The sequence below is a fragment of the Pinus tabuliformis genome, chromosome X (genome assembly GCF_031772625.1).
Source record: "Pinus tabuliformis cultivar Carrire ecotype Pingquan chromosome X, CPIR1, whole genome shotgun sequence".
Lineage (NCBI taxonomy): Eukaryota > Viridiplantae > Streptophyta > Pinopsida > Pinales > Pinaceae > Pinus > Pinus tabuliformis.
In genome coordinates, this window is record NC_142308.1 from 1,422,560,469 (window position 1) to 1,422,575,133 (window position 14,665).

Here is a 14,665-nt window from a genome sequence, read left to right on the forward strand (position 1 = left end):
AAGTTATCCATATCCATGCATATCGTAAGCTTTCATTACCATGCCTTGCTGACCCACCTTATTAAAATATGTTTCATTACACATCTTGATTTCCCAAATCAACGTCTCAGGTGATTGATGCCTCTTTCTTGTCGACTTCAACACCTATATTCTAGGATCAAGGCAATACCTTTAATGATTTCCCCCCTTAAGGGACATCCTCGAGTGGCACAATGGGAATCAATATTACCCATTGATGTCATCAGTCCCCCTGACATTTGACACCAACATACATCTCATGTCAAGGTGGTATCGCACTTCATGACTACTGTGATTCTCTCATTTAGTCAAAGACCCAAACATCACCTAACACCTCACTCAGTAGTGCTTACATTTTGATGCATGGGAGGTACCCCCAGTCAAAGACCCATGCACCCACAAGAACTTCATCCCAGCAATGCTTCACCTTTTCTTAACACATGGGGGCATATGACTCTATTTATGTGTTGGAAAGACCCTTAAGGGCATAAGTAGTTATCATCATCATCCATTAGCATGTAGCCACTCCAACACTGAACTGAAAGGAATAATTCTTGTATGATTGTAACAAATAATCACAAGTCATCATAACGAGCATGGGACATTCCCAACTCTTATGAACACTTTTTTTTAGAGCATGGTTATCTTTTATCTTTAGTTAAGGTTTTTCCCTACTCATATCCGCAACACGTTATTCTCTCTATCAAGAAGTGGATCAAATTCGCAGTCAGAAAAGAAAACGTGACGTATTTCGGCTATACGTTTGCTCCTAACCTCATACATTAGGGGGAACAATTAACACCAGAAAATTGTACACATATTTGTACAATCCAAAAGATGCCCAAAGACGTCCAACATAACATACAAGTGAATATTTTCCCGCTGAAGAGATTATGAAGTTCAAAAACTTTATTTTTTCCTAAGGTCTTATATATAAAATTTGACTACGTGAAATTTCCTTCAAAAGCCGAGTGGTCGAAGAAAAGGTTGACTTCCCACACTTGGAATATGATTCCCAGACATGTTCCAGTCAAGGACAACCGAATTCAAGTTTCCCTAAAGATATGCATCCCTTAAAAGAATCCTATTGTCCTACTCATAAGTCACTTTCATTCATGAACCAAGAGAGGGAACATGGATTCAACAAAAATTCTATATAAATAGGCCATGGGAGAAATAAAGAGAAGAGAATGTTATGCTAGAAAAATTGCTATCATAAAAGCCCTTCATTGCATTGTTGAAGTAGAGGAAGTAGAGAACTATTTTGTTCGCAAAGTTTCTTCTTAGAAACCCATCATTCTAGTGTGGAGAGGATTTCACCATTGAGAGAGCCTTCATACTTCTTTGATAGAGAGGAGAAGCTTACAAAAAGATTGAGGAAAATTACCCCCTTGCTGAGGATTTTTTGAGCCCATAGCTCAAATAAAACTTTTCAAGTGTTTATTATTCATCTATTTTTTTCATCTTCTACCACCAAAAATCAATAAAGGTAGCCAGTTTCAATAATTTTGTTGACTTGTTTACTTCATTAAGAATTATTTGTCTGTTTACCTCGTTGTTTTAGTTTATGTTTGTATATGCATTTTTCTCACCATTTGCAATGTTTTGTTTATTAATTATTGTCCATTGACAATAACCAATTTGTTTATGTTTCTTTATAGGGAAAAACAAACTATTAATAAGGTGTCCTTTGGTACCCCATTGCTACAAAAACATTACCACAAGTATTAGAGGAAAGTTTGCAAGGAATGAAACTACTATGATACCACCATATAATGCCTCCTCCCATATTTACCCAAATTCACAAGATTTTCAATGCAAACAGGAGACGAGCATCACTATGACATGACCCGACCTTCATGTTCTAGTTAAGGAAGTGGGTCCTACAAAAAGAACACTTACTAACATCACATAGGGAATACAAATCACTCAAGAGTTGAACAACCACCCCAGGTGATCAATCCCTGAGATGAAACCCTTTTTTATGACCTATCTCCGTCCCCGCACCCCTGACACTACATCTATGTGCTTGGAAGCCTATAACCGCACTCACATGCTTGCTTCCATGTAGTTATGACCCAAATCCTCTAGTTATGTGCATGCAATTATGGGATATAAGCCACTTTTTTAGGCTCCTCTAGACCACTTCCAAAAACTTCCTATAACTTTATATAAGCATATAAAATATGATAATAATTCTAACCATTCAAAATTGAACCAAGAAATTAACCTAGGCATGCCTAATCCATGATATACATTTTGTGAAACATTTGGTAAACATATAAGCTATAGGTCATGAACGCATATCTGATCATAAACTGACAGTCTTCATCTAAGAATCACCCAGAAGTCCTAATTCCCTCTCAATATAGTTTCAATAAAACTTCTTAGCCCATGCATTCATCAACCATTTCATAGCTTATCAAAAAATGTCAAGAGCCATAGATAGAATACATCTTGTTAAAAACTAGATCAATACTGAGAGGAGGGGTGAATCAGTAGTGATGGCCTTTATATCAATTTAAATTTTTCTCCAATTTATTAATTTTTAACCATGCATAAATTTAAACACATAAACATAGATGAAGCCATAAAAAATAAACACGAAACCATAAAATAAATCAACACAATGGAAATAGATGTTTATGGTGGAAAACCCTTCTCTGGGAAAAAAAGCCACTGTTTGTTTTTGTTGCTTCTCTGCTTAAATTTTATTAATAAACAAATCATTTTACATCATCATAGTTGGCTATGTTCAGCAATGAAGTTTCTTAAAAAAAATCCACTTTCTAAGTACTCATCCACTAGTGGCTTCTACCCCTAAAAAGCCTTGCCCAACACCCATTGGACTACGAGAATATTACTTCCTCTACTAAAGCTACCAACCACCATCAACAAGGAACACACATCCCTTCTTCACCAAGCTATCTCAATCTGTTAATCATCTAGGGACACATTCTAGAATATTTCAAACTAGACCAGTGCACAAAATAAAAACAACTTCCTCTCTTGGATAATATATCAACACCCTACCAATTTATGCATAATATGCTGGCTGAAACATACTCTGGTTATCTACTACAAAACCTACAAACTCCTTCAAAAATTCTGCATCATACAACTGACATAGCACAACTTGCACACAATTCTCCAAGGCCTCACTCGCTTACCACACAAGAGAATCAACCATACTATCATTGAGGTTCCTTGAATATAAAGATGAACTGAGGTTCTTAACTCAATAATTACCAAGAACTACTGATCTCAACAAAATCTATTCAAATGCTCAATTTGATCCCTACTTAGATCATTGACTTGATCAAGCCACTAACTTCACTTGCCTTTTGATATTTTCGACTTTGATTAGCTTCTAGAGGACCCACTAAGCTTTTTGACCATATGTCCAAACATTTTGATAAAAAATGTCACTATGTCGTTGCCATAGGCCTGCTTAACAGTGACTGTAAAGTTTCAGTCACTCCCATGACTCACCATCCATGCGATTGGGCAAAGGATGAAGGAAAAACATAACCAAGTCAACTCGAAGCTCTTCCAAAATTCAGGAACATCTTCATCAGCTCCAAAACACACCTTCAAGCCTCTATGACTTAATAGATGACATAGTTCAAGGACCCTTGCTACAAGTTAGTTACAAGTAGTCCTTAGTATGCCAACCTCATCACCAAGATCAACACCTCCAGCTCTTGAACCAACAATGACAACCTATCTAAACCCCTTGAGCACTTGTAGCAAGATCTCTAACTCCTATGGCAACATCTTCAACTCCTGCATCAACAACAACATGTCATCCACCTTAGAAGCACCTCCAACACTAGTAGAAGAACCTACAACATATGTAGCAACATATCCAATGATTCCAACACATGTATAAGAATATGGAACACCTGTAGCAACAATCCAACCACATGAAGCAACAACATCTTCAACCAAAACAACATGTCTAGAATCCATCTCTACTGAACCTCCAAATCACCTCCACTAAGTCATGTCATAAGTATGTTGATATCAGTGCCAACCATCACTCATCACACATCATGAGGAGGACTAAACATCATCAGATAGACATATGGCATATGATTAACAACACCATGACCGTATTGACGTCAACGCCAAGAAACTCCCCCTTTGGCATTGATGTCATCCTCCAACCAATGATTTTGATCTCCAACTCTGTTCAATATATAAGTTGCAACTCTAAAGCTAATCTATATCCATCCAAATTCTCTCCCCCTTTGAATCATTGGAAAAAGGCCATACCAACAATGAATACATTGCTAATAATGTGCCACATGAGAGAAGTTCTCCCCCTGCCATACTCAACACCATGCAGATGAAAACCAAGAAGTATTTTCTGAAAGATAATCATTTTAAACAAGAAAACTGGCTACCAACACCTCTGGCCAATGCCATGAAATCTCTAAAAATGAGCATGCTCCCCCTAAGCATGTAATGAAGCTACAAACACACTCTCTTTGATGATGAAGCAGCACATCTACATGTTTCAATAAGGCTCCTTTCCAAGTGCAAGAGACTACTCCTCATGAACTATGACTCCAACTGGTTGTGGATAAGATATACAATGAAGTACAATACATACAATGCTTCATGGAGTAAATACATGGTTGTGATAAATACATAAGACTGACATATAAATCCTCTATAAAATCTCCTATCACCAACCAAGACTTGTATGGACCCAAGTTTACATCATGCACCCAATGTAGTGTGGCTACATCAATGATATACAAAATAGAACATGACTTGGACACCCATTGACCCATACATAGCTAATGACAATACATACTAGACACCATGGGTCTCTCCATGAGAAATACAACCAAAATATGACACAATGATAATACGTGGCTTTTACAACTAAACACAATGGTTCACTCTTCTATACATTCCCCAAATACGAAGTAATCATGAGTACATGGCATCAATGAGCATCAATATATGCTCCATATAGCAGAAACAACGATAATACAATTCATGGCATATGCATAAAGTACAAGGCTCCGATGAGAAATGAAATAAGCTCTCAATATGTAGTAGTAACAATAGAAGTACTAAAAACATCATATTCTAATACATGGCCACTCAACACCTTGGCCATCACCATCCCAACTATGAATATGTTGCAACAAAATTATGATAACCACTAGAAACCACCACCATGATTCACATGTGCATCAACAACAAAATCAATTGATATCAGAAATATACCAATATGCCATAGTAGAAGCAACAAATATATCCACATCATCATGAAGATCATCAATCATCAACATAATGCATCATCAACTTACATCATGAGCAACATATCAATAGGCGGAAATATGCATCATTCCAATACATATGATAAAAACAATCACAAGTACATGTCTACAACAAAACACATATGACAACCTACATATGGTTTATCCAAGTGTAGGTCACATATGTATGTAATTTCCACACTGACTCCACGCTGGGATAGTTGAAAAATAATCAATGAATGCTACAACAAGGCTAATATACATGTCTTTTCCACTCATATACAGTAAGTACATTAACTACAAAAATAATTAGTGAAAAGAAATAAACATAAAGAACAAGCCTTGAAAGGCATAGCTCCCCTAAGCATGATATATCTCATGAGCATGTTGATCTATGGACTTGAGTATACATGGCTGAAGTGGATCAACAACCCATTTTTGTTGGTACTAATAAAGTTGCCAATGCTCTTGTTGAGACCATACAAGTCTCATACATAATAATGTAGCCAAGTGGATCTAATATGCAAGAATAAACTGCAGCAAGGATTGGTCTCATCTACTATGAATCTGATGAGCAAGAGTACTCTCTTGGTCTCTCCTTACTTTTCACTCTTCCCTTCAGCACATACACATTATCTAGTTCCTTGAATCCCTTCGCAATCACTCCCTTTGATCCTTCCTTCCAGATATTGTAACCTTTGTAGTTGAAAATCACTTCCTCACCCACATAAACCATTTCTCTCACACTCAAGGTATTATACTTTAGGCCTTCAATGAGCCAAAAATATTTTGCATTTGTCCTCTTCTCACTAAGATTGGCTTTGTGTTATGAAACCAGCTCACAAAAAGATAAAAAAGACAGATAAACGCCTTAGAAATCAGCCTCTTTGAGGGGGCAACCTCCTTTACATTACAAAAATGAAAAATTATTTGATGATACAAATGAAAAAACTTCCTTTCTATATATAGGAGTCTAAGGGATCATAACATAATCAAAGCTGACATAACAATAATAATATAAGGGCACATCAATAACAATAGTGGGCTTCTATGGGGCACAATAATACAAATATGGGAACAATAGGGGCACAACAATAACAATAAGGGCTACAATGACAATAGTAATGGGGGAATCACTAGTATTATAGGGACCTAACATGCCCCTCTCCTTCAAAAAAGTGTTGTCCTCAATGCTTGAGTGGTTTTGGATGCTTCTGTATAAAATTCTCATCCTCCCATGTGGAATCTTCAGTGGGTAAGTTCTTCCACTTGACAAGATATCCAAAATTGATCGATTTTGCATCTGTTGAGTCCTTGTTTCTATGACTACTTCAGGTTTCAATATGATTTTTACTTCCTCTTCAAGATCTGGAAATATTGTTTGAACTAGGAGCTTGTCACCAATAACCTTCTTTAAGCATGAAACATGGAAAACTAGGTGCACTCAGGAAGCTACAAGAATCTCCAATTTGTATGCCATAGTACCAATCTTTTGCAACACCTTGTACAGACAATACTTTGGTGATAATTTATTATCCTTGATAGCTTGCTCGAGGGACATTTGTTTATATGTTTGTAGCCGTAGAAATACCTAGTGACCTATATCAAAACTTCTTTCGCTGCGATGTTGATCTACCTATTATTTCTTTCTATTATGTGCCAAAGTTAGGTTATCCATTAAGAGTTGGAGAACCCGTTGTTGATGCTCGATGTGATCTTCCACTACTTGAACCTTAGACTTTTCTCTTAAATATGATGTGATGGTTGGTGGGTGGTATCCATAGAGTACCATAAATGGGGTCATTTTTGCTACAGTATGGAAGGAAGTGTTATACCACAATTCAGCCAAAGGCAACCATTTGACCCATTCTGTCTGTTTATCAGATACAAAGCAACGAAGATATCCTTCCAAACATTTTTTTACTATCTCAATTTTCCCATCAGATTGAGGATGATAAGATGATCTATGAGCTAACTAAGTACCAAGACAGGAAAATAATTTTGTCCAAAAATTTCTAGTGAAAATGGGATCTCTGTCACGTACAATAATCTTTGGGTTTCCATGTAGCTTTCGAATTGTTTCCATAAATTCAGTAAAAACTGTACTAGCTTTAAATGCATAAGATAATGCACAAAATTATGAATAATCCGTAAGTCTGTCAACTACCACTATGATGATACTCTTTCCTTCAGAGTTGGATCAACCTATAATAAAATCCATTGAAACCTCCTCCCAACGTTGACATGGAATGGATAAAGGTTGTAATAGAGTTGGGGTCTTAATTGTTTCAAATTTATTTGATCGGAAAACCAAACATTTCGCCACAAACTTTTGAATATCATATTTAAGGCCATCCCAAAAAAAATCCTTCTTAACTCTGTGGTAAGTGTTTGGCTAATTTAATGTCCTTAAATTGTCAATCATAAATTATCAACCAGGGAAGGTATACTGATGAAGCACAAGTGCACTATATGCACTAGAAGTTATTTTATGTCGTTATGTTCCTATTAGGATCTAAACTTAAAATTAGTATGGAGGTGGTAGTGTTAATTATATTAGTGTCTTGATCCCTAAATTTGTTAGCTAATTTTCTTAGGAATTATTCTCTATTGAATCAATTTACGGATGATATGAGAGTGATTCTAGACTTTACTTGTGTTAGACTATTTTGGATTTTTGTCTTCAATTTTTATGCTGCAGCCAAATCTAGTTTATTATGTGCAGGAGAGATCTATTCTATCAAAATGTAAATGAATAATGTCTGAATTTAATTGCTAAGGAGAAGAATCTCACTCTTTTACTTATTCAATTTCATCCAAACAAGACATTTTGAACAACAAATATGCTATGAAATAAAACAATTGAACTACACTAAAAAAACAAAAGAAAATGACCACATTGTACTAGATAAAAAGAAAATCAAATGGAAGAGTTAAGCTACGTATAAAGAGAAAGAAATTGCTTGTGAATACAATGATCCAATGGAGAGCATCTATGATTAAGTAATGAAAGAAATCTAAGTGCAACCGGTTAAAGACTTGTACTGGTCGTAGGGGCCCTCCACAAATCAGTCGACAATCTCCAATCAATGCAGTGTATAGAAAACATAAAACCAAGTCTATTACTTGCAAACGAGTCTTAACAAACTGTTCTAAAAAATTACATAAATTGGTGCGCACCCAAAACACAGAGCGGCCATAGTTTTTATAATACTTCTCAGCATAACAGTATGAGCATTTCAAGCCTAAATATCATTATTTTGATCAAACTATATCGCTAAACGATTGATTTTCTATTCGGAAAAGCTAATCGATAATAATTTGTGAAAACTCGAATTTTATCCTGGCGATAATCTTGCAGTTGACTTTGGGGTTGACCGTGTTATCATGCGACCTTCTTGATGAATTGGTTCAAGGGAATAGGAAGGAATACATGTGGGGACTATTCCTTATCCATCTGTATCTTTTTTCACTGGGATGGGGCTTCTGAACCCTGTGAACAATGGAGGCAGCTGCGGAATCCAGATTAGCTTCAGAAACAAGCCAATTCCGTAGCCGAATGCATACTTTAACAAAACAATAAGGTATATAGACAAATATGAAGAAGAAGACATGTAAATTCTTACCTTTGCCAAAACCATGTGTCTATTGCATTATTGAGGTGATAGGTATTGGAAAAAGGGAAGAAATATAGGCAAAAAGGTTGTCAAGGTAAGACATTCCTTGGACTCTACATTCCCCCATGTTGGAGGTTTTTTATGTCCTCATACACTTCATCATTGTCAGTCACTTGTGTCTTCTGATCATCACCTCTAAGAGTCACTTTCTTCTTCTTTCTGGCAACTACTGGCATCTTTGGTTTTCCATGAGAATTTTATATTTTAAGTTGATAATTTCTCTTTGCATTTCCCTACTTTCCTTGTTCAACTTTTTGTTCTTTTTGTACCACAAACTCAAATGAAGGATAAGGTTGTCACTTTTTGCAATTTGGATCTCACTCTGGACCTTCATTACCTGATTTTTCATTCTTGAGATATTTGTTCAATGTCTCCAGCTCAAAAATCTCTTGCTTTAAAACATTTGATGCTGAAGGTTCTTGTGGTTCATTGAACGGATTGCTCCCTTTTCCAAGACTTTGAATTGTTTCTTTAGTTGATGTCTCTTTTATTCAATGACTATATGTAGTCATAGATCTCTTGTTGAATAGGGTCAACACCTGGACTATGCACTGGGCTCCTTAGAGGTGAACTGCAAGGTGGTGGTGACACTCTCGGTGATAATTTTGGTGATCCTCTTGGGGAACCTTCAAGGTTTTCAGTTGGCTCATTTTCCTCGAGATCAATGTATTCCATAGCTTTTGAGACTGCTTGTTTCACTGTGCTCAACCTTGTACTCCTCCTTAGTCCTGAGGTTTGTAATCCATATTCTTTCCTTCTTTTGGTTTTTGGCTTTTCTTCTTGGGGAAGGGTCCCAATTTGTGGTAATCCTTTGCTCTTTCTATAGCTTTCTTTCTTATAATCTTTCCCTTTTTAATTTTCTGCAAAATATCCATGATGGGAAGTTCATCTTCTGATAATTCCGATTGAGTCTGGGGTTCCTGTTCTTCTATTATTCGCATTGTTATTTTTCTTCCCCTGAGGGTCCTACTGTTGCTGGCTTGTTCAGGAGATCTTTCTTCAAAATGGTTTCTCACAAGAAAACTTTCCCAGTTATCCCCTACACTCCAAAGGTGGAACTCAACCAAGATCTTTATCAAGCCATGATGATACATGGTATTTTCTATAAATTGAATTTTCTTTTGAACGTTCATGGACATTTTCTTGAGACTATGCAAGAGATAATAAGGAAGATTCATCTGGTGATCTTCAAGAAAATGCATCATTATCCTAACATGGTAAAAATACATATATCCAAACTGACCCTCACAAGTGACAAATTTTTTAAGTATAAGTAGTAAATTCCTCCATTTACTCTTAAGGGTTGTACTAGGAATACCTTTCTTGAAGACAGTGGTGTCCATATTTGGATTTTTCAGGAAGACCTTCCAATCTTCTCCATTGATTCCCCTATTTTTGAACCATTTCTCTCCACTCCTAGGAAATTCAGTAGCTTCTGTGATCATGGACTCTGTTATGGTGATCTTAATGTCTCCTATTTCAGCCTCCATTCCATCAAATGAGCAGGCAAAAGTCTTTGTCACTTCCCTATGAAAATCATCAAATTTTTCTATGAACTGCAACCATTGTTTCTTTTGCAACAACTCCCTAGTATGAGGATATCCCTCCAAGAATTTCTTCCTTGCTGGCTCAGTTCGGACAATGACACCCATTATGGAGGATGCTTTGCCTCAAAGACTGGTTACCTTGACAAGAGAATGGTGTTAATATGGTTTCGTTTAGTGGTGGAGGGATAGAGTGGCTATGAAAGTCTAGATAAATGTAAGAATAGGTGGATTATAATGAGGGTTGTGGAGATGAATTTGACCGTTGGGGCACATTTAAAATGATGATTAAGTGATTACTTCAGTGGATTCGGAATGAGGATGTGACAGGATTTTAAAGTAGTGGATTATGATGTTTTTGATAAGTGACCATCAGCCTTAAATTGTAATCATTTCGTTTTAATTTTTTAGAAGTGCTATGTCTTCCTAGTCATATATGCAATATATCGATTCCTATTTCTAAATTAAAGCAGCAAGTACCTATGATTCACTTTGCTAACCTTATTTGTTGTTTTGAGATCTCTTGAAGGTAATTTTCTCTATCAATTTTCCTTCAATTCAAATCACCAAGTGTCCTTATAGACTTCAAAAATTTTATTGGGTTGCAGAAACTTGTCTTAGCTACAGAAACTTGTTTGTGCTGTAGAAAGTTGTTGATTCTGCAGCTGAGAAAAAGAAAACTTTTAATAAGAAACTTTGTTATTTTCTTTTTGAAAAGAAAATTTGAAGTGCCAAAAAAAATTGGTTTTCACTCTAAATTTTCTGTATAAACATGCCAACAAAATGTTGGTTTTCATGCTTATACCTTTTTATTTTTATTTTTATTTTATATATATATATATATATATATATATATATATATATATATATATATATATATATATATATATATATATATATATATATATATGGGGTGACATTATGGAAACGGAGGAAGCGGTTGATTATTTTGAGGATCCGCTCCCCTCTCAGGTTATTTTCGGTCGACCTCATTTCATCTCGTCTTCTGCAGATCCAAACCCTTCGCAGCACACACCACCGCATCTCTCTCCTGTGGTCACTCTTCCGGACCCCCATCCACCATACTTGCCCGAGGGTTCAACATCTCACGCGCCCACAGGCCTGGAACTCCCCCCTCTGTCACCTGGAACCCTCCGCTTCCTGTCGACTGTTATTCCACCGTCGCCTTCTTTTGATCCACACCCTCCGTCCACCTCTTTTCTGGCCGCATCTTCTTCAGGTCTCCCCCCCCCTGCCCACAACATCTCACCCTCGGGTTGTTTTGAAACCCCCACAGTTAGGGTTAGCTCGGCGAAGACATCCCCACTGGAAAGCTCCTCGGACCCACTGTCGGACCACCCTTCAGCCCCGCGATCCGGAAAGAAAAGATCCAGGTGCGTTAAAGCTACTTCTAGGGACATTTCAATTCAGTTTGGGGAGACGTCGGTTATTGGGGAAGCTGCCAAAATGGCGAACACCATCCTAGTTGGGCATGTTCGAGGACGGGCATATTCGGTGGCCCGGCTCACCCTCTAGGTGAAGGAGATCTGGGGAGGGGTTCTAAAGGAACTCCCTGAGGTGCAAGTTCTGCCCCGAGGCTGGTTCGCCCTGCATTTCGCCAAGGAAAACTACACTGATATGGTACTTGCCAGTTACTGTCACATCGAGATGGCACCAGTGTTATTGAAGAGATGGAGTCCCCTCTTCGACCCTGAACGAGAACAGATAGGGGCTGGGCCATTATGGGTTCGCCTGCCTGGGCTCCCCCTACAGTACTGGAGCGAAGAAGTCTTTATTCGCATCGGGAATGCACTGGGATCCTACCTCGACCATGACCGCACTTTTGTGGAGTCCAGGAACAGAACACTTGCTCGCATCCTCGTTCACCTAGACACCCGCGATGGCTTGGAGGAAAAGATTACTCTTCACTGGGGCAGATTCACGCGGGTTCAGATTCTGGATTATGAAGGGGTGCCTTTCAGATGCCGTCGATGTCACAGGGTGGGACATATTTTTAAGGATTGCCCTCTCAACAAAAAACAAGAAGAGGCTCCTATGACATCTACCATCCCCTCGAAGACTACCTCTCCGGCTGCACAGCGCTCTTCGGTTGCGAGCACCCCCACCTGCACAGCTCAACAATCACATGGGGCAGCTCAATGTACCGTATCAGCGCCGGTCACAAGATCTCGGGCAGCCTCAGCAGCCATTTCTGCTCCGGGTACTTCTCATCTCTCTTCTCATCTCTCTTCTCTGTCTTTATTCTCCAATTTGCCCTCGTTGTACTCTCCTGCATTGTCTGTTGCATTATGTACATTGCCCACCTCACTCACCATAGCACCTTCGGTGCCCTCATCTCACATGACTCCCTCGCCATCATCCTCTCCATCATCTTCCCGGGGTTCTAAGCATAACTACAATCTTCGCCCTCGTCCCCACACTCTTGGAACTCATCTAAAAATTGCTGGATTGGGCATATCATCTCCGGGGGCGAACACATTATCTGCACGGGGGAGAAAATCTCATATCACTAAAGCTATCCGAAGAGCGGAAGCCGAAGTTGCCACTGGGCAACAATCCACTATCGACGGGGTTCTTAGAGCGATGAATACCCCTGGGAACCTCCCTCCATGAAGTGCCTTTCCTTCAATTGCAGAGGCCTAGCTAGCGCCTCCAAGAAGCTAGCCCTGAAGTGACTGTTTGGATCTTCCCCGGTAGATATTATCCTCCTCCAGGAGACCCTGGGTCCTGCCAACTCCATATCTGCTTCTCTTTCCTCTATCACCCCGGGATGGCAATTCATGGCGATGGACTCCATGGGTCGTTCGGGGGGGCTTGCTATTGGTTACAATCCTGATACTATTAGGGCTCTGGGTACTTGGGGGGGACCTAGTTTCATGGGTCTCGACCTCTTCTCGGTTGATCTGGGAAAATGCCTCCGGGTTATTAACATTTATGGACCCTGCAACCATAGAGAATCCTTCTAGAGCCACCTCCTGAATTTATCGATTTTCACTGCTGAGAATATCATCCTGGGGGGCGACTTAAATTTTTCACTGGGCTATCAGGAATCTTGGGGTTCTATAGCTCAGATTGACTCGATAACCGAATATATGGCCGACCTCCTGGACCGCCATGACCTGCTGGATGTTCCCATGAATAAACCTCTCCCCACCTGGAGGAACAGAAGAATTGGAGAAGCGGCCCTGGCTAGAAGACTAGATAGGTTTATGATGAAAGGTTCTCTGTTTCAACAGCTTCATCATTACAAACAATGGGTCGGCTCTGGAGGCATATCTGATCATCACCCTATCTACCTGGAGATTGCGGGGCCATTCCAAAAACCAAAAGCCCCTTTCAAATTCAACCATGGCTGGTTACAGGACCCATCCTACATTAAGTTGGTCAAGGACTTCTGGGTACTTCATCCGATCGACAGATCAGACTCGTTGGCAAAGGGATTCTATAAGAATTTATCGCAACTCAAACATCTTACAATCGACTGGGCCAGAGAAAAAAACCATAAGGAGAATTCTGCACTAAAGCTCATAGAATCAGAAATATCCTCCCTCACAGATGACAGAGGATTGGGTTTCACCTCGGCTGATGAAAAAGCCCACCTGGTGGATCTAGAAAACCAGAAGCAAAAAATCTTGAGGGAGCGAGAAGAATCCGCCAGACTTCGTAGCAGAGCTACTTGGCTAAAAGCGGGAGATGATAATACGCGTTTTTTTCATAATTATGCAAAAGGCAGAAAGGTAAAGAACACCATTTGGAATCTCCCTATGCCAGACAGTGATGTTGCAGACACATTCCCCAAGCTCTCTCAGCTGGGATCATCCCACTTCAGGAACCTCTACAAACAGCCACCAGGTGCAACTATTGCTGATATCATCAACATCGCTGGTCACTTCCCCAGATTTGTAAACGATGATGAAGCAGAGACCCTCTTTGATCCAGTGACATCAGAAGAACTTGAAAGCACCATTAAGTGGTTCAAGAAGGATCGAAGCCCGGGGCCGGATGGATGGACCATCGAATTTTACATCGCCTTCTATGAGCTAATTAGCAATGATCTACTGAGGGTGGTTGAGGAATGTAGAGTAGCGGGATCACTATATAATGCTATCAATTCTACCTTCATAAC